Raw genomic sequence first — 23,397 nt, forward strand, 5'->3', positions numbered from 1 at the left:
CAGCAAAGTCAACTAAATAAAGAAATTGTTCTCACAATTTTGTGTAGAAGAACTTTACGCCTTTTTGAGGTTTTAAAACAGCAGTAAACACGTTAAAAACAGGCGACTGACTCGTGTCCCGTTTGCCAGAGGACGAGTTCACATGTCTGTTCTTCTTCTGGTGTGTCACGCATAAAAAACACCGGCAGACAGGAAAGAGTAGAAATCAGCCAGAAAACAACAATCGAAATATCTTTGACTTCAGTCTCTCTTTTAACTACGCCAACCGAACAGGTGGAAAAGTATTTAAACGCCATCATTCGTAGCATCGAACCAGAAGAAAATGAGTGTGTCCACCAACGCTTCATGTTCCCATCGCTGCTGCTGCAAGTAAATATCTGTGACGACTGCTGAGAATGAAAGTGGATTGTAACTTTTCTAACAACATTCTATTCTAGCGTTGGACACCGGCAGGTTTAGGTTTTTTGGTCGGATGTTTATGAAAAACTTGAGCTGTGTTTCAGGAAGGGAACCCTTTTCTCTGTCAAGCATAAAGAAAATAATTTGTTATTTAGTATTTCTGGTGTCACGTAAACCGACGAGGTTGTGTGTTTTTTTCTCACATCACACGTGTTTAATATCTGGGTGTCCACATACTTCTGGCCGTATAGTTCTTCTGTTATCCCTCGTTTTCTTCTTCCATTTGTCCTGAATGGCACTCGTTTCCTCTAAATCCTCCTCTCTTCTCTCCCTCGTCTTTGTCTCCCTCTCAACCCTCCTTTTCTTCTTTTTTCTCATTTTCTTTCTACTTCTCCTCTCCGACTCGATCTGTCTCCCTTATTCTTCAGCTCTCTCCCCTGTGCCACATCTCTCCCTCTCCCTCTCCTCCTCCTCCCTCCTTCTCTCATTCGGCCTCTCCATCTCTGTGAAAGGAGGTCCGTTACACAATTGTATCGAGGCTATTGAGGTCTTGGGCGCACAAAGACTGTATTCAAACCTCTGTGCTATTTTTCAGGAACGGGGCTCGGCGCAGAATTGCACTTACCATCTGCTGTGTGTGTCTGAGAGTGTATAGAGTGTGTGTTCAGTGTGTGTACAGTGTGTGTGTGTGTGTAGTGTGTGTGTGTGTGTGTGTGTGTGTGTACAGTGTGTGTGTGTGTGTGTGTGTGTGTGTGTACAGTGTGGCCTTTCTCACCTGAATACAGAAACCTTTCAAATCAACAGTGAACCGAAATCCAACAGGGTCGGAACTTTTGAAACAATTATGATAGTAGAATTGTTGAGGTTCACAAAAAAAGGAACACGGCGGGGGAAATTGGGGTGCAGTGCACCTTTAAGTGTTACGCACGTACACACACACACACACACACACATATATAATATACACACACACACACATGCAGTGACCCTGCATTTACATCTGTGTGTTTTGTTCTGTAACGCCTCACCTTGATCTAAAACAAATCTTGTTCCTAACCTCAAAACTCCACAATAATACCTTTCCTCAAGCTGCGACACACACACACACACTCACACGCACACACACACACACACACACTCACACGCACACACACACTCACACACACACACACACACACACACTGAGTGCCAGCCTTGTGGGTCTATTTGGGTCAGAGCTGAAATGAAAGCGTTGTCGCAGGAACAGACAGTTACACCAACACAGACTCTCTCAGCGCTGCTCCCAGTGTGTGTGTGTGTGTGTGTGTGTGTGTGTGTGTGTGTGTGTGTGTGTGTATTTATATATGTGTGTGTGTGTGTGTAAGTGTGTGATGGTGCTCCTGTCAGCTCCGCTCCTCTTGTCGGGCCACGTTTGGACGAGTGCGTCAGCGTTTCCCTCCTTTCTGGCTGTCATGTTTATTCTCGGCTGTATACCTTTATGTGCCGCCGTCGTATTAACCTATATTAACACGGTGAAGCGGCGTACACTAACCGCCTGACTCCCCCTCATCAAAGGCGCCCGCAGCCGTTTGAGTCTGTCACATCTAACTAGACTAACGTGTTTTCCTTTACATTCCCCGCGCGTCGCCGGGTCGGGATGCAAACTCCCCTGTGTAATGTGAGCGAGTTTGAAGAGCGATTGTGCGTCGGGAGGCAGATCTGTGCGGCGGCGCAGTCATGTTATATAATGTTCATCTGCCTTTTGTTTTTAACCTCGGCGCCGCGGCAGATGGGTGCGGTTCAACGCGACAAGACAGACAGACACGGCTGCTGCTTAAAGGGGCAATACGTCAGATTTTACAGTGGCGTATAAAAGACTCAACATACATTGATGTGTCGACACTCTTGGACCTTTTTTTAACGTGTTTGGAGATGAAAGTGAGCAACAAGCAGCTCGACGTGTCGGAGCTTCAAGGCCTGAAGTCTAATTATGCTTCTGTCACAGTGACGCTGTTTGATGATGAAATTATGTATATATTGCTGCCGTGTGATTCTCAGCTTAAACACACAGTATGTAGTTCCTAACACTAGGGGTCCCTCAATCAAAGCAATGAAAACAAAAGATATGCCGTTTTTCTAGCAGCAGCTCCAGAGTACGGTCAAGCCGTCGCCAGGTGACGTCGCCAGGTGATGTCGCCAGGTTACGTCTCAGGTGACGTCTCAGGTGATGTCGCCAGGTTACGTCTCAGGTGACGTCTCAGGACTGCAGCCAACCTGTTAGAATCAACCGTCTCCCCCTTAAATCGATCCTGAACTCGAGTCTGTGCAGGTAACCTGAGAGAAAGTAAGTGTGTTCGTAACGTGAGGCTTTTACTGTGAAGAAGTTGCCGTAAATTAAACGTGTTTGTGACGGCATCAGCGGCGCCACTTTGTTAGCAGGGATTCTTCGACAGTACGGTGGGAATCGGGACAAGCGGGTCATTGGTGGAAATACAACTCCCTGCTGCGGCGAGTCAAACCGAGCAGAGCCACGCCGACGATGATGTCGTGTTGTAGCGTGGGATCATGGGAGTTGATGTCTTCAGAGTGAAACAACCATCACTGCTCATCTATCTGATGTGACTCCAGCAGAAACAAAGCTACAGTAAATATACGTTGTCAGTCATTACAGTAATCGGCAGCTATTTTAATAATCAATTAATCATTTGGAGTTACTTTTTATATAAATAAGTCAATACTCTGTGATTACATCTTATTAAACATGAATATTTTCAGTTTCTTTCCTCTGTGACGGTAAACTGAACATCCGGGCAGACAGATTATCATGACCGATATGTATTTTTCTGTCAGATTAAATAAACGTATCAATAATTAAACTATAAACTCAATAATCTGAATCTGCAAAGAAATTTATACCTTAATGTATAAAATAAAAGTAGTGGAGAGGAAGAATAACGTAACAGAAAGAGGAAAATACTCGAGTAAAGCACCTGAACATTGTGCTTAAGATCAGTATTTAAGTAAATCGTTCTGATGTTTGTTTCCATCGCTGCTTGTTTGAAAATGTGACACAAAACCTCAATTAATTAATTGATTGTTTGGTCTCTTAAATGTAAGAAAATAGTGGATAATGTCTCTCACTGATCCCCGAAGCCCAAGAAATTAAGGGGTTTAATCAGAGAAGGCACATAATTAAATGATAATCTAAAATGATTTAAATGATTAATAGTCCCTGATTCTTTCTCTTTTGTTCGGCTGATTGAGGATTTTTACATTTCAAGGCTGCACTTTGTTTCTGTATCAAACTGCTTTATGTAGAAAAGTATTTGTATTAGTTTTTCTTTAAACGTCAAAATATTAAGTTAATCTGAGAATACGCTGATTCAGTATGAAGTATAAGCTATTTTTCTGTGATTGTTGAATAAAGTAACGATTGTTTCCGCTCCGGTTGATTCACTTCTGACGTGTCAAGGCTGAACTTTTTATCCGGAAAAAACTATTTGTGAGGTTTTTTCTCCTTTTAAAACTTCACAATACAAACACACAAAATAATATTTCTTTAGCTTTTTTTTTTTAATATTCAGGACAAAAAGAGAAACAAAACAAACCCAGTGACACAAACCGTATTAGATAAAACAAAAACAGACAGCTGAACTCGACTTCGGCCTCGAGGCCGGACGTTTACTTCTGATTGTGTTGAAGTAATCGTTATCTTTTGGTTTCTGAAGGCTGCGCTGACGCACCTCCACCTTTTGTTCAACACCTTGTTGAGCTCAAGTGTCTCTTTCAAACTATTCGGATCTTGTTTTTGTATTAAATGAGCATCAGTGCAAAGACTCAAAATTATCAACTTACAGCATGTCAATGTCAGAGAGGAAACATTTTTGCACCTGGAGAGAAGAAAAGTCGAGAACAAAGTGTGGATTTTTAATTGCGAGGTCGTCACGTGACTCTGAGTGAAACACTTTGAACAATATAGTTTTCTTTGACTACCACTTGACTCAAGGTGAGTCTGCTGCATAATTCCCCCCCTTTGTTTTAGAGTCTTTTTTTCTCCGTCTTCCTCGGCATTGTTTCAAGAATATTTGCGTCCACACGGACCGAAAACGCTGTAGTTCATATTCCAGCCCTATAGGTGGCGCTTGACATTCACCAAAAACGGAGAAGAAGACACGGAGCATGCGCATAAAGCTTGCGCGCTGTAAACAAACAGACAGTAGACGGAGAAACTGAACACAAGAAGAAGAAGATGAAAATGGCGAGTGCAAGGAAACCAGAATCGTTCGTGTGGACCGTTAGTGAGGTCGAACTGCTGCTGAGACTCACACTCAACTACAAGAAAGCTCAATATCTTCTGTGGCACAAACACAAGAATGTAGTCCGCCATTGTTGTTGTTGTTGTTATGAGACGTCGAGGGGTGGGGCGATGGCGTCATCATTTTGGAAAGTAAGCGGATTCGCCATCCACATGAAAACGGGAGGGCTGCGTTTTCGGATTTCTCCACTCTGAGACCCGTTTTCAAAAAAAGTGCGTTTTCAGGATCCGTGTGGACGATCGGCCAAAACGATGCAAAACGTGTGCGTTTACACAAAACGGCGTTGTCGTCTGGACGGGGCCTTCGTCTCCACCGGGGACGACACATTGAGATTGTTCCAGTGTTGAGTGAGACCGTCTGAAATGTAACATAAGGTCCACTTTAATCACCCTTTGTTTTTTTTTACATGCTCATATTGTTTCTGACATTATAGAAAACATTCCTACAGATAAACCTGATAGTGAAAGAGTAACATCCTTTTGTTTAACCAGAAACCGACTCTTTCTTCTTTGCCAAATCCACCAGACTCCACTAACAGAAGCAGTAAATTTAAAAGAAAAAAGAAAAGTTCAGAAGTTTAATATTCTGTGAATGAGTTAATAACTAGATCAGATTCTGCTCCACATCCAGACCTCTGAACAGTTCCAGAGCTAAACATTAAAAATTCAGTCTGTTATTGAACCGTTAACTGATCCGTCTCCTACGAGGCAACAAGAGGAAAAGTGATGTTTGGAGGAAATCTGTGATGTCACCGAAATGTTTTCAGCCAATCAACATGAAGTGAATGCACTGTCGTTAATAGAGTTGAGTCGTCTTTAGATGTTTATAGTTCTCTTTCTCTAACTGACTTTCATAAAACAAAGAGGCGTTGTTGTGTTTCACATCATCTCTTTGTTTTCACTGAACTAAATAATGTAATAAATAATCAGCAGATGCATTTTCACCCAGAAACCAACAGCAGAGTGGGACATGTGACTGGAGCTGGTTGATTTATCATCGTCAATGGTTCTGACTCTGGAGCAGTCTGTAGTTTTGTAGAAGAAAAGTTAACCAGAAGACAAAGACGTTCACTGACTGAATTTTTTCTGCTTAAACAAATTAAATAAACAAACTCTCGTTTACAGTCTGAAGGAGAGCTCAGATTACTTTTTAACCTTTAGAATTTATCTTCACTCCTGTTTATCAACCTGACTGCAGCATTTAAAAAGATGTAACTAACATCTTCTCAGATGCGTTTGTCATCTCAGGACACATTTTGTGTTTTTCTTTGGTTGTTTTTCCGTTTTAAATCACGTCTCCAGCCTCCTGTTTTACTGTGAAGCTCCAGAAATGTTTTGTGGTGTATGAAACCTGACTTTATATCAACATGGAGGGAGGAGATGATGACTAAATCTTCATGTTTTGGCTTCAGGGATCTTTGAAAGGCATTTTTCACTATTTTCTTACATGCTAGAGATTAAACAACTACAAAATTAATCGAGAATATAATGAGAAAAATTAATAGATAATGAAAATAATCATTGGCAGCAGCAAGATTAATTGGTTGTCTCAACAATAACTGAATATTTCAGGTTAAGCTGTTTAATTCTGTGACATCGTCAAGGTTTCTCTGTTTTTCCAGCGTGTCAGTTTGTGATTTAATTCACTTTCAGCCCAAAAAATAAACCCCAAAAGCAAAGAATCTGACACAAAGTGTATTATGGTGATTTTACAGGACATAAGTTGTGCCATTGATCTCACACACAGACAGACTGAAGTCGTCTTTTAAGGCAACATGAAACGAACCATAGAGAGAGAAGAAGAAGAAGTGTATTTTCAAAGAGTATTTGATCAGAGCGGAAGACATTTAACTAAATCCCCAAATATAGAGAGAAGTGACTGCTGCAGTATGGGACAGATAATCCTGTAAAACCTCGAAAATCAGCAAGTTCAGCACACGGCAGAGTAAATATGTGTGTGTGTGTGTGTGTGTGTGTATGAGAGAGTGTCTGTTTTCTTTTCTGGTGTTTCTGACACCTTCTTCAGCGCCGCAGCCTGTCAGATGTCTCATCTTCAGATACTCTGACAGATTGGGATGTTAAGACTGTGATTTCAGCCCGGTTACATCAACCCCTCCTCCTCCTCCTCCTCCTCCTCCTCCTCCACCCCCCCTCTACGCTCCGCACCAGAAAAAAATCAGCAGCAGCCATTTAAGATGTTGTCAAAGGAAATTACAGCGTGTCCTCGAAGCGCTCAGGATATCTCACCTGGGGAGGAGCTGAGGGAGCTGCAGCAGGAGGTCACGCCGTGTTTCTCAGTTCACGTTACTGTACTTTCAAATCAATTCACATTTGTCTCAAGAACCGCGGTGACAAACACGAGTCCGTCTATTCCTGGAAACCTGCGATAAAAGCTGTGTGATGTAGTTTTAAATGACTTTGACAGCGCAGGTGTTTTAAGGTCAGGATCGTTCATCCCGGCTCGTTCTCACCTCGCGTCGTCGATTTTGATGGAGGTTAGAAAAGCGTGTTTTTCATCTTGCCGTGACAAGAATACGCTCGTGTTTTTAATCACTCATTACGATTGTTTGGGATTGGGTTTATTTGGCCACCTCAGACTGGAATAATTTAGCAAACAGCAGCTGAATTAATTAGCAGGGCTGAAGCAACAAGACTTTAGAGAAATGGAAGTCATGAATCCAAGCAGGCCTGACTCACGGTGATTATGATATATAGAACTTTCATTGCATTTATCAACGTCCTACAGTTTCTTCCCTTTACATATTTCTTTTTCTAAAGAGACTTGGAAACATTTCCAGCAGGATTTGTGGAAGAAAAAAAAGGAGAAGCTATTTTTCACAGGAAGTGGGATCATTTCCATCCGTGACTGTTGTGACTAAATCAGGTATTTTAAGCTCAACCACGATGTTTTTCTAACCCTGACCAAGTGTTTTTTGTGCCAGAGCATAAACGCAGCGCTGCGAACAGAGAGAAAGAGGAAATTCAAACTAAAATGACCAACAAAGCTTGTTCTCCAGACGTAATCAGAGACCAGGAGAAACGCCACATCCTCATGATTTCACTAGTTTTACAATGACAACAAAAACTGTGCTGTAAAATGTAATCATCCATAATAATCTTTAATTGGATGGCAATAGTGATATCTGTCAAAATAATGGCAATATCACTTTCTGACCATACCGTGCAGCCCTAGATTGAACTCTGAGATGTACACAGTGGCGTGCGCAGACTTTTTGAAGGGCAGGGGCGAAAAGAAGGGCACTTTAGTGCGCGTTTTGGCTCCCAAGAGGGCACTTTAGCGCATGTTTTGACTCCCAAGAGGGCAGGTTTTCATGTTTTAACCAGCCAAGGGGGCAGTTTAGTGTGTTTTGCCAACTAAGAGGGAGCTTTGGCATGCTTTTTTGGCTTTCAGGAGGGCACTTTAGCGCGCGTTTTGGCTCTCAGGAGGGCACTTTAGCGAGCGTTTTGGCTCTCAGGAGAGCACTTTAGCGAGCGTTTTGGCTCTCAGGAGGGCACTTTAGCGAGCGTTTTGGCTCTCAGGAGGGCACTTTAGCGAGCGTTTTGGCTCTCAGGAGGGCACTTTAGCGAGCGTTTTGGCTCTCAGGAGGGCACTTTAGCGAGCATTTTAGCTCTCAGGAGGGCACTTTAGCGAGCGTTTTGGCTCTCAGGAGGGCACTTTAGCGAGCGTTTTGGCTCTCAGGAGGGCACTTTAGCGCGCGTTTTTCAACAATTGGGCCCTTGTGCACATCACTGGATGTACATATCTAACATTTAACCTGGTGACAGGGTGTCTTGGTGCTGTTTGGTGCTGAGCAGGTCATGTAAAGTGGATTTTAACAGGCTTTTCTCTGAAAACGACTCTATGAAAGCAGAGAAAAGGAACCAGAACAGTAAAATTGTGTCCGGGTGGATAAACAAAAGAGCTGAAACTCACTATAAAAGCTCCAGAAAGCTGCTGATTCAGGTGATAATTCTCTAGATGTCCTTTCACACTGTCACAGTTTTCACATTAATTTTCTGTGCTGTGACCACGTGACATCATATATTTAAAGCTTGGACAAAGCAGTCTGTTGTATCTCTCTCTCATTTCATCCACATTGTGTTATTGTCTCACCAGGTTTATGAGCTACAGCATGTATGTACTAAACAAACTGCTCTCATCAGTGCGGACAAAAGATCCTTCATCATATTTTTTTATGATTTTTTAAGTGTGAGCTCATCACAACAAACATTTCTGGTTGGTATTTGTTGATCATCTGCAGCTCTGCTGTTCACGCTGAGCACAAAGCAAAGTTGTTCCTCTTTTTCCAAACTGGGAGTTCATTTATTTCCTCTTACCTCGGCGCCCTTGTGGAGCTTCTTCACTTCTTCAGCGGCTCAACTTTGCTCGGCTGTCACAGAGAAACTGACATCGTCTCATTCTCCACATCGACTCCATCTGTGGGTGAAAACATCGAAATGTGACTGAACAGAAAAAAAAAGCAGGTAAATGGATGTAGAGTTCTTTTCCAAGTTGAGAATGAAGAGCCCGTCAACATTTCTGTTCAGCGCAGTCTAAACGTCGGCAGTGTTGTTTCTTCACACTCTGTTCTTACTTTTTGCTCATTTTGTGAACATTTTAAACAAAATTTTACCCAGATCTTAGAAATTGCCCTTTAAACGACAAGAACTCAGTTTTGTACAACACATGAAGCCAAAAATCAGTGAAGAAAATCAGTGCAGAATGTTTTTATTGCACATTCGTCTCTAAATGTAGAATAAAACATTTTCTTCTGTTAAAATAAATTCTGCAGAAGACTGAGTTTGTTTGTGATGTGAAGAAGAAGAAGAAGAAGAAGAAGAAGCTGATGAAAGCAGCGGAGAAGAAGAGAAAATGAAACTGCGGTTTGGATGCTCTTTCCACGCCCTGCGTGGTGATACGGGTGTTTAAAACAATAAACGGAGAAAGCTTCAGAGAGGAAAACAGATACTTGGGACACATCAAGGAATCAAAACCACACCCATGTCAGACGCTCTTCTTTATTACTGTCTTACCACAGAAGAAGAGGAGCAGCAGCTTTTCAACGCTCAGCGGGATGAACGGCTGGTTGCACCATCAGCAGCGTTCCTCTCCAGTTTGATCCCTGACTGGGGACAAAACGTTATTACTGTGGTGGGTTATTTAATGTGGTAAGTACACCACTACAGCTAATAGAAAACACACACACACACACAAACATGCACACCCACACGTGCACACCAACATTAGAGGAAATTGATTAAACACTCTTTACTCTGAGCTCCTGCGATACTAAACTGATTAAATTGGGGTCAAACTGTCAGTTTTGTGCGTTAAATCTACACTTTCTGATTTTGTTTGTGAACCTTTGGAATGCAATTTCAAAGCAACATATATTCTCACTCACAGCTTTTATTTATTTGAAGAAGGTGACAGCTCATCAGAAACACTGGAAACGCACACAATCTGTGAAAGATTCAGACTGAAACCAGCTCACACTGATGAATCATAAAAACATCTTCACTAACAGCGGCCTCGGCGATCAATACGTAGCAGAGTGAGCCCGAGTTTTCATCACAGCTTTGATCCGTGTTGGCGTGTTCAGACAATACCTGATCAATACTGTATTACATCTGAATCAGGTGAGCTGCTGGTGGAGTTTAACAACTACGTGAAAAGGCTGCAGATACAGGAGAAAAGATGGACAAACCCCGACAAAGAAATCTGCAGAAATTCGTTCTAAAAATGTGATTGTTTTTATTTTTGTACTAAACACTGACCTTGACTGGAAGACGCTTGGATAACAAATCTTACCTTCTATTTCAGGTGGCTACAGGTGCAGAACAAACACATGACTCAGTGTCTGCACACACAGTTTTAACCTCTTATCTTTCCAGTGCTCACTTTCCCTTCAGAACTCCTTCAGTTGGCATTGATGGCGTTTTTGTGGACGGACGTGACCGGACATCTAAAATCTGCTGTGCTGATTTCACCTGCTTTATTCTGGTGATATTTATCTGATGGCACCAAAACATTCGAGCACATTAATCCTCGCCAGCACTACTGGCTTCCCGTTTTATTTTGTCTTGATTTCTACAATTTTACTCATCACTTTTAAAGCTTTAAATGGTCTTGCCCCAAGTCAGATTAAAGATTCACTGAAGCCCTACAGGCCTGGACGTTCGCTCTGATCGGTGAATGCAGCTCTGTTGGCTGACTTGAAAGTTAAGGTGACCGGACGTTTCCAGTGAGAGATCTGACGCGCAACTTAATTTTATTTGGAGCTCGATTTAAATGATTTCAATCAAACTATTCCTTGTTTATCCCATGATGTTTTATAATGTTCTGTTGTTTAATTTGATTTGCTTTGTTTTTATCTACTGTTGATTTTTCATTTCAGAAATCAAACGTTGTTGTCTGCATCATTCTTTTACAAAATCTTGGTTTCTTTGCATCCAGACTCCAGAAAGGACTCTAGAAAAATGACCTGCAAACTTTGGTGTAGAATCTTTACAAGTTCACCTTTTAAAAAAAGATGCAAATTATGCTTTTAACACAGAAGAACTACTTGTTCATGTCTAGAGAGACGGAGGGAAATCTGTGTTCATTCTCCTCCTGCCCTCTGCGATTATAAATACTGTTTTGATGCTGCTGAATTCAACATATAGTTGTTCTCATTTACATATTTCTTTAACATTTTACAGTCTGTGCAATCAGACGATAGAACAATGCTATTTGATCACAGCTCCTGTTGACCTGCAGTCATCACCGAGCTGCTGCAGCAGATAAAATCATCACTTGACGATCTCGACGTCGTCAGACAGAATGAAGATAAATACAGGTTAATGACAGCAGCTGTGAGATCGACTGTACTGACATTTAAAATGAGTGATGACTGATGAGTTAGAAACAACAAACGATTGTTACATTAAAGTGCAGACAAAAAGCATCTGTTACCATCCAAACGAGCTGCTGGATTTATGCTCAGAAATGTCACAAGAATTACTTCAACTTCACTGAATCGATGTGGCTGCTGAGGAGCAGATGTTCTGCCTCTGAAGATGGATGGTGTACATTTAGTTTACGTTTTCCAGGAGTCCAACACTCATCGGACCCCAAAACAAAAGCTGTGCAGGTTAGACGGTTCTGCAGAATGATGCAAATCGTTTCTGGCCATGAAAATCAGAAAACACCGACATCACAGCCAAATTCAATACTGAATAATGAATATCGTTATACTATATAATTTAAAGACCTGACTCCAGCAGGAAACTTCTCGTGAACCATTACGTCAAGTAAACGTGTCACTAACTGTGTCGCTTGGGATTTTTTTCCAAGTGTCCATCTTTGGTATCACAGCAGATGTAAGGGCTCAATCATAATCGTGTTAAATCAATCAGAGATAGATCATAACTTAACATTTTTATTTACATAAAAATCTTCCTGATTATTATTTTAAGGTGAGAGTTAATAAAAATGTCAGACTCCTCTTTCAGCCCAGTCAACAAGCTAGCATTTAGCAGTTAGCTGTATTTCTAACATCTCACATCAGGATCACATTGTGTTTATTAACTGTGTTTTTAATATCAGGAGGCGGAGTGGATGGTAGTATTTATAAATGGTATACTGCTGGATGTTTTTGAGGAGGATTTGGGACACTTTCTAGCGGTGTTTGTGGCGACATACACTGAATATCTCTGACGGGAAGTCGGGCCACCTGCAGCCGTGTTAATGGCCACACATCCGGGTATTTCTAACGAGCCCGCGGGACATTTTGAGACAAAACACTGCGTTTTTCCACAGTTAACCGAGTGGCTTTTGTGCTTAAACATGACATTTCTGCGACATTTTGAAACAGCATTTTTGTTTTAAGCTGACTTTAGAAAAGTAGCTACTTACTGTGTTTAGCTAGCTGCTACATTCCCGCCTGTTCCGCCTCATCGCTAACGGTTGAGGAGATGCAGATTGGTTGGTGGACCAAACCACTGTGAGGCATATGAAGGGGGTGGCCAATCTCTAAGTTAAACATCTAAAAAATACATATTTTTGAGTATTTAATTAGCACAAACGATATCAATGCATATTATTATAAATTAGGAATTATATATATTCACTGACAGATGTTATTAAGGGGGACGGATCTCTAGATCTCTTCTGGCCCCCCTGGGATTTCTGTTTATGGTCTAGACAGGTAGAAAGAGTCTCGAAGCCCCGCCCCTTCCGGTTTCCAACGTGTATTTTTTTTTTGCATGAACTTTATTTAAATCTTCAATTTACAAATTATGTCAAACATCAACATAACACAATGCATAAGAGCTGTTTCGTAGGTACAAAAACATAAAGTCAATAAATAGAATAATACATTTACAAAATACATTCCTGAGTTCTCAGATGAGTTAGAACCTAAATAATAATAATACATTTTCATAAATACTAATAGCTAATACAATATCATTATGTCAACACATAAATAAATGTAACAATCTTTGCAGTCCTAAATTTCATTAAACCCAGTGTGTGTTTGTTAGTGAATGCAGAGAGACAGATGACGTATTGATCCTGTTTGAACTGTGTCATTAATCACACACATGTTGTTTATAAGTTTGTACTCAAACTAATTAAATATCAGACTGTGAAAATATGTAATTATGAATACGTCACAGCCAACAGTTTATTTATTGACTCACTGAGTGTTTTAACACAAAACTACATGAGATTTGACTTTAATTACAGACGAGGACATTATTAACCCGAAAAAATATCTTTTCAATTGACAATCAAATGTGATTCATGACAGTTCAAACGGGATAGATATACAACAAAATATATTTTCAAGGGCTTTTCATTCATCCTGTGCATAAATCTTTGTTAAAATTAATTAAACCTGTCATTTGTGTGACTCTCTGACTTTACTTCAGTTTAGTCGCGATGATTCTGTACGTACAGGACCTGAACGAAGACAAAATGCTTTACAAAAACTAGTTTTTTACATCTGAATTGGTAGAAAAGTATAATAAAAAAATGACCTTGGACAGTCTCATAAATGATTCATTCCTTATACACAAGGCTGCATATTCGAAGTCACTGTGATAATGTCATTTTGTATTCAGATGTGGGGAAAAATCTTCACTTACAGACTGTCGATAGAATCACCATCAGCATACAGATACAACACTCAAACTGCAGAATCTGTTTAATATATTATTTGTTTTAACTGTGCTTCTTTATCGTACGGTGTTTGGCACATACTCTATGTTTTAAATGTATTCCCTAATTTATAAGATCTAAATTATGTTTTACTTTTTGCCTTTGCATTTGAGATTTCATCTTTCATTCCCTTAATTATGTTTTCCCTTGCATGCTTGCCATTTTGCTGCTGAGTTATCACCACCTTGTCAAAAAAACCCAGACGTCGTGTTTCTGAGCTGCTGCGGGTGAGAAGGCTTTGTTTTGCTACAGATGACAAAATCATGTTTTCTACTAAAACCACAATGTTAAATCAGCTACAAGTAAAAGTCCTGAATTTAAAACATTTAAAATCATAATTATGTAAAAGCACTTACCTGCCGAGCTACACAGCAGATGTTTTTTGAACACACCGTCTGTTTTAACTGATTTCACTGTCAAACTAGTAACCACAATATTACCAGACTTCCTCAACTGTTCGCCCAATTTTTCTGAGTTTTTGAGTGAGCAGGAATTTAACAAACTTTGGAAAAACGGTTACAGCAAATTCTTAATTATCGGTGCCTTTGTGTAAATTCGGGTAAGTTTTTTTTATTTTGCAAAAAGTGTCTTTTTAGTTTGTTGCAGCATCTGCTTCTGTGTCTAAAATGCTAAAGCCTTGCCTGCCAACATTTAGCAGCCGTTTAAACACACTGTTTACGCTGATTTCACCATTTTACACTCCATTTATGAAAGGAGACAACATTTTATTGATGTTAAACATGTCACATTTTGCAAAGACCGTCCACAGTAACCAATCGCAGCAGAAAGTCCCCAGACTCCCACATAAAAACACTCCATTTCGTGGGTTGTTGAGTTAGGAGAAACCTTGTGAAATGCTGTTTCTGACAAATTCTTTATTATTGGTTCTTTCTTCTTTATTCGTCAAACATTCAACATTAAAATTCTTTCTTTCTTTCTGTAATAAAAACATAACTACAGCTTGCTGTTGCACCACACTAATCTCAATTTTGTTTGCACTTGCTTCCCCATGAAATCACACGAGTCACCGATTATTCAAAATTTATTAATATTGAACATGTCACATGTCCAAATGTTCGTTCTCAAACCTGTGAAGTAGATCGGAGGAAAGTTTCTCAAGATATGCGAACAACGTAGACAGACAGAGATTCCTTGCTTTATAGTAAAATTTTAAAAAAGGGCAATATTTCCCTCTGAGACGAAGATGAGTAGAAGTATAAAGCTGCCTAAAATGGAAATACTCCAATAACACACAAGTTGCTCATAATTGTACTTAAGTACAGTACTTGAGTAAATGTACCACTGTTGAAAATCCTCTGAGATGAGTTGAAGCATCCTCCAATTCACCAGCGTAAAAGAAAAATCTGTTCACTAATCTGTAAAGAGCTTGAATCGGGTCCTTTATGTGCTGACGGTAAATTTCTGGCATTTAAAAGAGGAAATATATCTCAGTGGCTCAGCTCAAGGTCACAGGTTCAAGTTTCTTTTCCAATTCCTAATTTGCAAAATGTGTTTTCAAAGCTTACATGTAGTGGAGACATTGAAAAGCTTCACGAGTGTTGAGTGTTGTGCCGAGCATTAACTCGCTGCGGTACACAGCTGCTCCGAGCCGTGCTGGGGTTTGGATTCGACTTCTGCTTTTGACAATCAAGAGACGGCATCTAAAGGAAAAACTTGAAAAAGATCTCGCGTGTGAAGACTCAATGACTCAATCAGCAAAGCAGATAGGTTTAGAGGTGATGGGATCAAGTCACGTCTCTACTTCTAAAGGGCTGTTTGAAAGCTCGCAGCAGTGTAAAGAGAGAAAAAGCTGCCGGTGAAGCAGCTGCAGGAGTGTGAAGAATCAGCTGATGACATGAAGGCTGCGGGTTTGAGTCCCATTTACAGCCTCAAAACTCTGAGGAAGTTTCGCAACAAACAGCCGGAATAAAAACTGAAAAGCTTAAACAGAACATCTTGTTTTGTGACGGGAAGTCGCACACTGAATGTCTGGAGACGTGGAGCTGCAGGTCTGATTCCTGCTCCAACACCAATAACTGACAAAAACATGATGATCTGTAAAACTGTGATGAATAAATCAGGAACCAATGAAATGCAATTTATTAAACATGGCCAGAATTGGAAGGTAGCTCCAAAATTATTGTGTGCAACGACTTACCCCTCCATGTAGTTAGCTACCGTTAGCAGTTAACAGTGGAGCCTTAGAGTTCGTCTGAACCAGGACATTGGATCACAACTCAGCTCAACCGGGTTTAGCAGTCTGAGAGTGAACACAGCTGGACACCGAACTGGAACGAGACAGACCGTTGGAATACAGCGGATACAGGATGGAGGCGATTTACAGCTGCTCTGATCGTGGACAGGAGAGAAAATGGAAAAACTGGTCTACGGTCTTTGGTTGTATTTTCTGTTTAGGAAAGACAAAAAGGTGTCAGAATATTTCCTTTCTTGACTTTTTGTAACTTTATTTCGTTGACTTATTCGACTAATTAGCGAACTGACTGCTTTTACATCCATTAGGATGCGTTTGGGCTAGCTGGGTAGCATGCTAACTTCAGTAAACATCTCTGTACTGCAGTACATAGATTTACATACAGTGTTGTAAAAAATACCCACAAGTCAAACTTGAGTTTTTAACCTAATTGCTGACAAAATAATTATAAAAATATGCTACTGTGGGTCTGTTACAGCATGTAATCTATAAAGTAACTAGTAACAAAATGTATCAAATAAAGGAAGCGGAGTAAAAAATACAATATTTGCCAGCAAACTGTATCAGAGTGGAAGTATAAAGTTGCAAAAAAAAGGAAATACTCAAGAAAAGTACCAGAGAACCTCGAACTTCTACTTGAGTAAATGTACTTGGTTACATTCCATCACTGGAGATATAACAATGTTGTTTCTTCACACTTTGTTGATAATCTTAAGTTCAATTTACAAATGTTTTAAACAAAAAATATGGCCATATATTAAGAATTTCTACTACTCACAGTTTAACTGATTTTACTTAAGTAGAAGTATCTGAATACTTCCTCCTGCACTTGTGATTAATGACATTTTAAAATCTATTTTAATTCACATGTTCAGTTTAAGGCTCGAGAGGTGAGAACATTTTGAAATTGATTTTTCCGGTGAACATTGTCTCTGATTCTAATAATAATGGAGAAAGTGAAGTCACACACCTGGAAAGCAGAAACCAGACAGAGGAAATATAGGCCAGCGTCCCAAAATACAACAACAGGACTAATGTTTCACCAAAACTACTTCATCAACAAACACACGGCTGATGCTTTTCTCCCTCAGGACGTCTAATTTCACCACCGAGTCGTTCTTCGAAGGGTTGAATGAATCGAGCTGCCTGCTGTGTGTGAAGCCGTGCTGTCGTTAGGAGGAAATATAACATCACTGGTCCGAGTTACTGCATCCCACTTGTTTCTGACTGAGAGTGTGTAACTGGAGTTCACTCAAAGATTCTATTTTAGAAGTGAGTGTTAAAGAGGTGAATAAGAAATCGATGTTCCACCTCCTGTTTACACCTTTACCTCGGCTCTCTCACGGATGCTGACATTTCCAAACATGACCTGAAGGCAGCGGCGGAGCGAAGAAACCTGTCCATCGATATTAAACCAACAAGAGGTCAAAGAGAGGGAAGAAATACTTTTGGATCAGTGTCTGCGGTGTGATTACAGCTGAAAGCTCGTGTGACGACCGTAACAACTCAGCTCGGAGCAAACTGTCAAACTGAGAAGCAGCGAGTGCTCACACCTCCGACGCCGAGGCAAAGTGAAACTATCATCTAATTCTGCCGCGTCACAGATGTCACCTAAACTAAACCAATCACAGAAACATGTCATACAAACATGTTTCTGTTTTCCAGCTGTGTTTGTGGCGTTTAAACCAGATATTTTTTATGAGATGTCGGGACATTTACAGCCAAATAAATAGCAACAAAAGTCTGTAATTTTTACAAGAAGTCAGGACATTTTCCAGCCGTATTAGTGACAAATAATTGATTATTTACTTGAGAGAGCCATCGGGCCATTTTCCAGGTGTTAGTAGTAACAATACCGGGTATTTTAAAGACAGATATCGAGACATATTCCAGCTGTGTTAGTGTCAGCAAACAGGATATTCTTTGATGAGATGTCAAGAACATTTCCAGCCTTTAATAGCTATGAAAGCAAATATTTTTGCCAAGATGTCGGGACATATATAACCAAACAAATGCATGTACTTTTTTAGAGAAGTCAGGATGTTTTCCAGCCATATTAGTGACAAATAATTGGATATTTACATGAAGAGACATCGGGCCATTTTCCAGCTGTTAGTAGTAACAAAACTGGATATATTAATAAAGACATGTAAACATATTCCAGATGTGTTAGTGTAAACAAACAGGATATTCTTTGATGAGATGTCGGGACATTTACAGCCAATTAAATAGCAACAAAAGCATGTATTTTTAACAAGAAGTCAGGATTTTTTTCCAACCATGTTTGACGCAACACACATCTTATATTTCCTGGTCAGGTAGTAATGAACTGTATATCTCTGATGAGATGTCAAGAAAACTTCCAGCCGTCAATAGCAATAAAAGCAAATATTTTTTACAAGAAGTCAGGACATTTTCCAGCCGTATTAGTGACAAATAATCTGATATACTTGATGGGGCACCGGGACATTTTCCAGCTGTTAGCAGCAACATATAGTATCAAGACATATTCCAGCTGCGTTAGCGTGACAGAACCAGGCATCCAAAACCAATACACAATGTTTTCCCAAGTAGTAACGGCATAAAACTAAAATATGAGCCTTAAAGAAACGGTCTGTAGTTTGCAAGAAATGTGAACTGCCAACATTTATTCTAGCTGCATGCGACTGTCTTCACTTTCACCTGATATAAACCTGTAGCGGTTGTGTGAATGATGCCGGTGGTCTGTCAGGAGTGAAGGCAGGAAGTAGTGCAGCATCATTATGGTGCCAAATAAAAACCTCTTCAGAATCGATCTGTCGACAACACTCAACACAAATTTGCCTCCCAGTCACAATTTTCTCGGTGCTTTCACCACCGTGTTTCCCTTTGGTGTTCCAGTCTCTGCAATCATCTGTCTCCACAATCCACTGCTGCCCTGCATAAATCAGCACTACGTGACTTTGAAAGCACTTCAGGAGAAAAACATTTGATGGCTGAGTCACTCACCAGCTCGTTACACACTGACGCTTTGGTTTGGACCAAACCCAAACCGCTCACCTGGGGAGGTGACTCAACCATCAAACATTGTTTCTTCTGTAAAGCTGCACTCCTACACCAAGTATGAACCAAACGTACTGGCGTTGTATAACCTGATGTGATGCGCTCACCTGTTTCCTCCTCAGACAAACAAAAGATTTTGTTGTCGAAGTCAGAGCACTTTGTACTTCCTGTTTGTACCACGTGTGAGCAGCAGAGGGGGGTCGAGTGTCGCTTCTGTCGAATAAGCAACATTTATGTCACAGATATTAGATGTTGATATTCATTTTTAATAAAGATTGATTACGTGACGCAAACTGTGCAACGTGTACATATTAATTTGTACAACTGTGTGCGTGTGTATATGTGTATATGTGTGTATGTGTGTGAACTCCCCCGCTGATGGTTCAGTCCGCTGTGATTGGTCAGTGGGTATATAAAAGGTGGCTGCTGCAGAAAACGGGAAATGGATGCAGCTGCCCTTAAAGGTCTCATATTATACTGTTTTTCATCAATTTCACGCAGCGGTCAGAGGTCCAACAACTCTGTATTCGATATGTATTGCCCCAAACACATCCGTGGTCCTGAACTCCAGTTGTCTAAAAGTCGCTCTGCTGAGCTCTATTCAGAGCACTCTGTTTCTGGGCCTGCACCTTTAAATGCTAATGAGCTCCATCTGTCAACACCTACTTGGGGAGCCTTGCCTGCTACGTCACTCTCAGGGAGAGGAAGCCCCTTATGCTAACTGTTCGTTCAACCGAACCAGTTTGACCCAGAATCAGACCCAGAAGGAGAGGCACCGGTAGAAGTACAGACTCTCCGCGGCTGCAGCAGGACGTTTCAGAATGGTTAGTGGGGCTGAATAATGTTAGTTTGTTTGTATGTGTTGTTACAGTTACTACCATTTAGCTAACGGCTAACAGCTAGCGAAAGCTGTGTTTGTCTCCGACACAGTCTCCAAACTCCTGTACACTGTTCGCATCGTCTCTGTCTCCAGTCTGCACATGTTTCGAGACTTTCTACTGTGACAACCAAGCTCCATCGTAATATTATTAACATCACACTCGCTTCAAACGCCATTGCATAGCGGACCAAAGTGGAGCTCACTAGTTAGCCAGTTTCCAGCTGACTTCATCATACTCGTCGGCAACTGTAAATATTATCAAACCGCAGCGACACTTGTCGGTGGCTCGGGTGCAGTTGCTGGGTCCGGTATGATTTTACAAGGATCAGTGTCGAGGCAAAGCCAGCTTTGTACTGACCCTCGTTACTGAAGCAGTCCGATGTGAAGTGGTTAGCACACACACACAAGCTAACACGAACCGTAGCCGGCAGGTCGTCGTTAAAAATGAAACACAACCACTGTCTCTTCTGTTGTTCTGTAGCTGGGACAGAATATAGGCACTTATGTTGATTTATACAACCAACAACAGAGCAATTGCATCTCTAGCTCTGAGCGACAACGTTGTGAAACACTGCTGTCTCTCCGCTGGACACACCGAACTTCACCTCGGGGATGACCAGTGGGTGGGCTGCAGAGACAATGCAGGAATCACTTGTTTTACTCATTCTGGGAGTTGGCAGGCTCAGGGAGGACCAGCTTATATATGTTGAGAGCAGAGAAAACGTGTTTTTCATAATATGGGACCTTTAAAATCCACAGAAGAAGAAGAAGAAGAAAGAGAAAGAGAATGAGAAGAAAGAGCTGGAGAAGAAGAAGAGGAAGACAAATATGAAGAAGAAGACAAAGGAAGAGAAGAAAAAGAAGAAGAATTTAGCTGTTTTGTCTTTTATTTTGAAGGACTTGTAGAAAACACTTTTGGCCGCCAAGCGAGAGAGTCTCTGTTCTAGACGGCGTTCAGACATTTGTCAGCGTGAAACCACTGAATGTCTTCAACAAGACGTTGGAAATGTTCTCGATGTTTTCCTGAAACCTGACTAAAGCACAGCGCTGCGACGAGAGAGAAACAGTGAATTTGAACTAAACGTAACATTCGTTCTGGAGATTTGGTTGTAAGGATGTGGAATTTCTGTGAAGGGACACAATCAGTTAATTAATCCACCTTAATTTAGACTCTGGAGATTAATGGCATCAACATTAAAAGTGTTGAATTCTTGACCATGATTCAGACTTTTACTGCTCGAGTTGTTTGTTCGTTCAGAGGCGCCGTGGTTGTTGACGTGTTGATTGAGATCGTGTCGTGTTGTGCCTCTTTGTCAGCAGCAGATGACTCAACGTCTGCTGAACATCAACACGCTCAGTGTTCAGCGCTGCGGTCGGGTCCAGCTTCACCGACCCAGAGGACATGTTGGGTCACAGTTTGTGGTTCGGGAGATTATGTCAGCTAACAAAGATCTACAGTGGCGTCCTACTGTACGGCCTTCACACGTACAATCTGTAATTGTGTCGGGGGTTTTATGTGTGCTTAGCGTGACCCCGCGCTGTCGTCACTACTCTTCCCTGAGGCCTCTCGGGTCTGAAGAGCGTCTTTGTTCCTGCCTCACTGTACATACAAACATCAAACACACACATTTGTTTGTTCCGCGGCGCTGCAAACAAATATAAATGCGGACTGCCGGCCGTGTTTCCTCTTCAGACCCACTGAGGAGTTCATTTACTGTCTTCAGCTTCTTTTAAATGAAGTGTAGACGTCTTGTGATCAGCGGCTCACACTCGATTTTAAAATACACCCACTTCACCGAAAAATGAATTCCTGAAACAATTTGTGATGCAATTAAAAAAGGGAAATGAGTTCTGCCTCCTGGCAGAGCGTTTAAGCTGAATCAAGCGGGAGTTTTATCTGAAACATTCAAATGAGACAAAACGCTGCTGCGACAAAGGAGACGGCGTCCTTCGACACTTTGTTCACCTGAACTCACTCAGGTGAAGGTTTGTTGCTCCGTTCACAGGCGCTGGATTGTGACGATGCAGCGAATCAGTTCGACACAGATTAAAGTCTGAGCAGCTGAAATCATCATTTATTAACCAATCCTCATGAACAGTCGATTATCTGAGCCGCGTTTTAAAGCCACTGTAGTCGTGTTTGGATCTAATTGTCCAACACATTTAAAGATCACTTTCCATCAACTGGTTTGGAGCAAATAAATGAGGCTGCAGAAGAAGAAGAAGAAGAAGAAGAAGAAGAAGAAGAAGAAGAAGAAGAAGACTTGGACACAAGTTCTTCTTCTTCTTCTTCTTCTTCTTCTTCTTCTTCTTCGTTGCAGAATGCTGTGATATTGTTTTGCTGTGAAGCTCCAGAAATGTTTGGTGGACTACGAGACTTGACCTGACTTCCATCAGCATGGACGGAGGAGATGATGACTTTAATCTGCCTGTTTAAATATAAGGAACAGGAATAAAAACTGTAATAACATCCCTGAACTTTGTCTCAGGAGCTGATCTGCAGCCAGCCGACACTCGGCTCACAACTGTTTCTATTTTCTACTCTTTAAATTTGTTTACTTGTGATCACAAGAAGCTCGGTGACCTCTGAACAACAGGCTTTTCTCCTGACGTCCAAAAATAACTTTCTCATGATCTGATAATCATGAGAAACAGTTCAGTCATAATCCTGCCACAACAAACAATTACCCTGCGACACGACGAGCTGTCAGAGCCTTTTCTCTCCTGGTGAATTCATGTAACAATGACGAGTAAAAACTGGTGTTTTTATCGGCGCGCGTGGCTTCACATCAGTGTCTGATAGTCTCCGGCTGTGGATGTTAAAACGTCTCAGAGCCGGTTTGTGTCTGACAACCTGCCTGCAGGCCTGTAAACACTGGAGTCATGAAAGCAGCGGGACAACGGCTCGTTTGTCGATCCCGCTCGTCAAATGAGGACAAGGCGTCCTCGCGCTGCCTCTGACATTTCTGCTCCTCCCGTGGCGTCGTTTCTGGGTCGATGAAGGTCGATGGAGGTCGAACGTGAGGCCGAGCGTTCGCAGCAGACGATCCGCGCTGACCCAGTTGTCGCTCCGCTCAGACAAACTCCGTCTTCTACGTGAGGAATAAAAACAAAAACCTGTGAATCGTCCTGATGGATTTAAATCCTGCGCCGTCTCTTTTCTCTTTCTCGCTTTTGTTTCTTTATTCCTCTGATTACAACAACCGTCTCTTGGACAGTTGATTTGAAGAAAACAGTCGAGTCTTACAACCAGAACACTTCCGGATCAGGTCGGTTTGTGACAACACAAGTAGTTTGCAGCCAATCAGAGTCCAGAAGCCTGCAGGTCTTAGATGCTGAGGACGAACGGTTCAGAGACGTCCGAC

The 23,397-nt window shown here is 41.3% G+C and overlaps 1 long non-coding RNA gene across 1 annotated transcript in view; it reads right to left on the reverse strand.

Moving 5' to 3' along the window:
* The window catches only part of LOC115578623 (uncharacterized), a 31,119-nt gene extending 18,374 nt beyond the window's left edge, over positions 1–12,745 (reverse strand). The window contains exons 1-3 of the long non-coding RNA XR_003983495.1: positions 12,591–12,745; positions 9,728–9,820; positions 9,032–9,131 (exon numbers count right to left, since the gene is read on the reverse strand). This is a non-coding gene — a long non-coding RNA (uncharacterized LOC115578623). The remainder of the gene's footprint in view (positions 1–9,031; positions 9,132–9,727; positions 9,821–12,590) is intronic.
* Between the last annotated feature and the right edge of the window lie 10,652 nt (positions 12,746–23,397).

This window comes from Sparus aurata, chromosome 3 (genome assembly GCF_900880675.1).
Source record: "Sparus aurata chromosome 3, fSpaAur1.1, whole genome shotgun sequence".
In the NCBI taxonomy this organism is placed as follows: domain Eukaryota; kingdom Metazoa; phylum Chordata; class Actinopteri; order Spariformes; family Sparidae; genus Sparus; species Sparus aurata.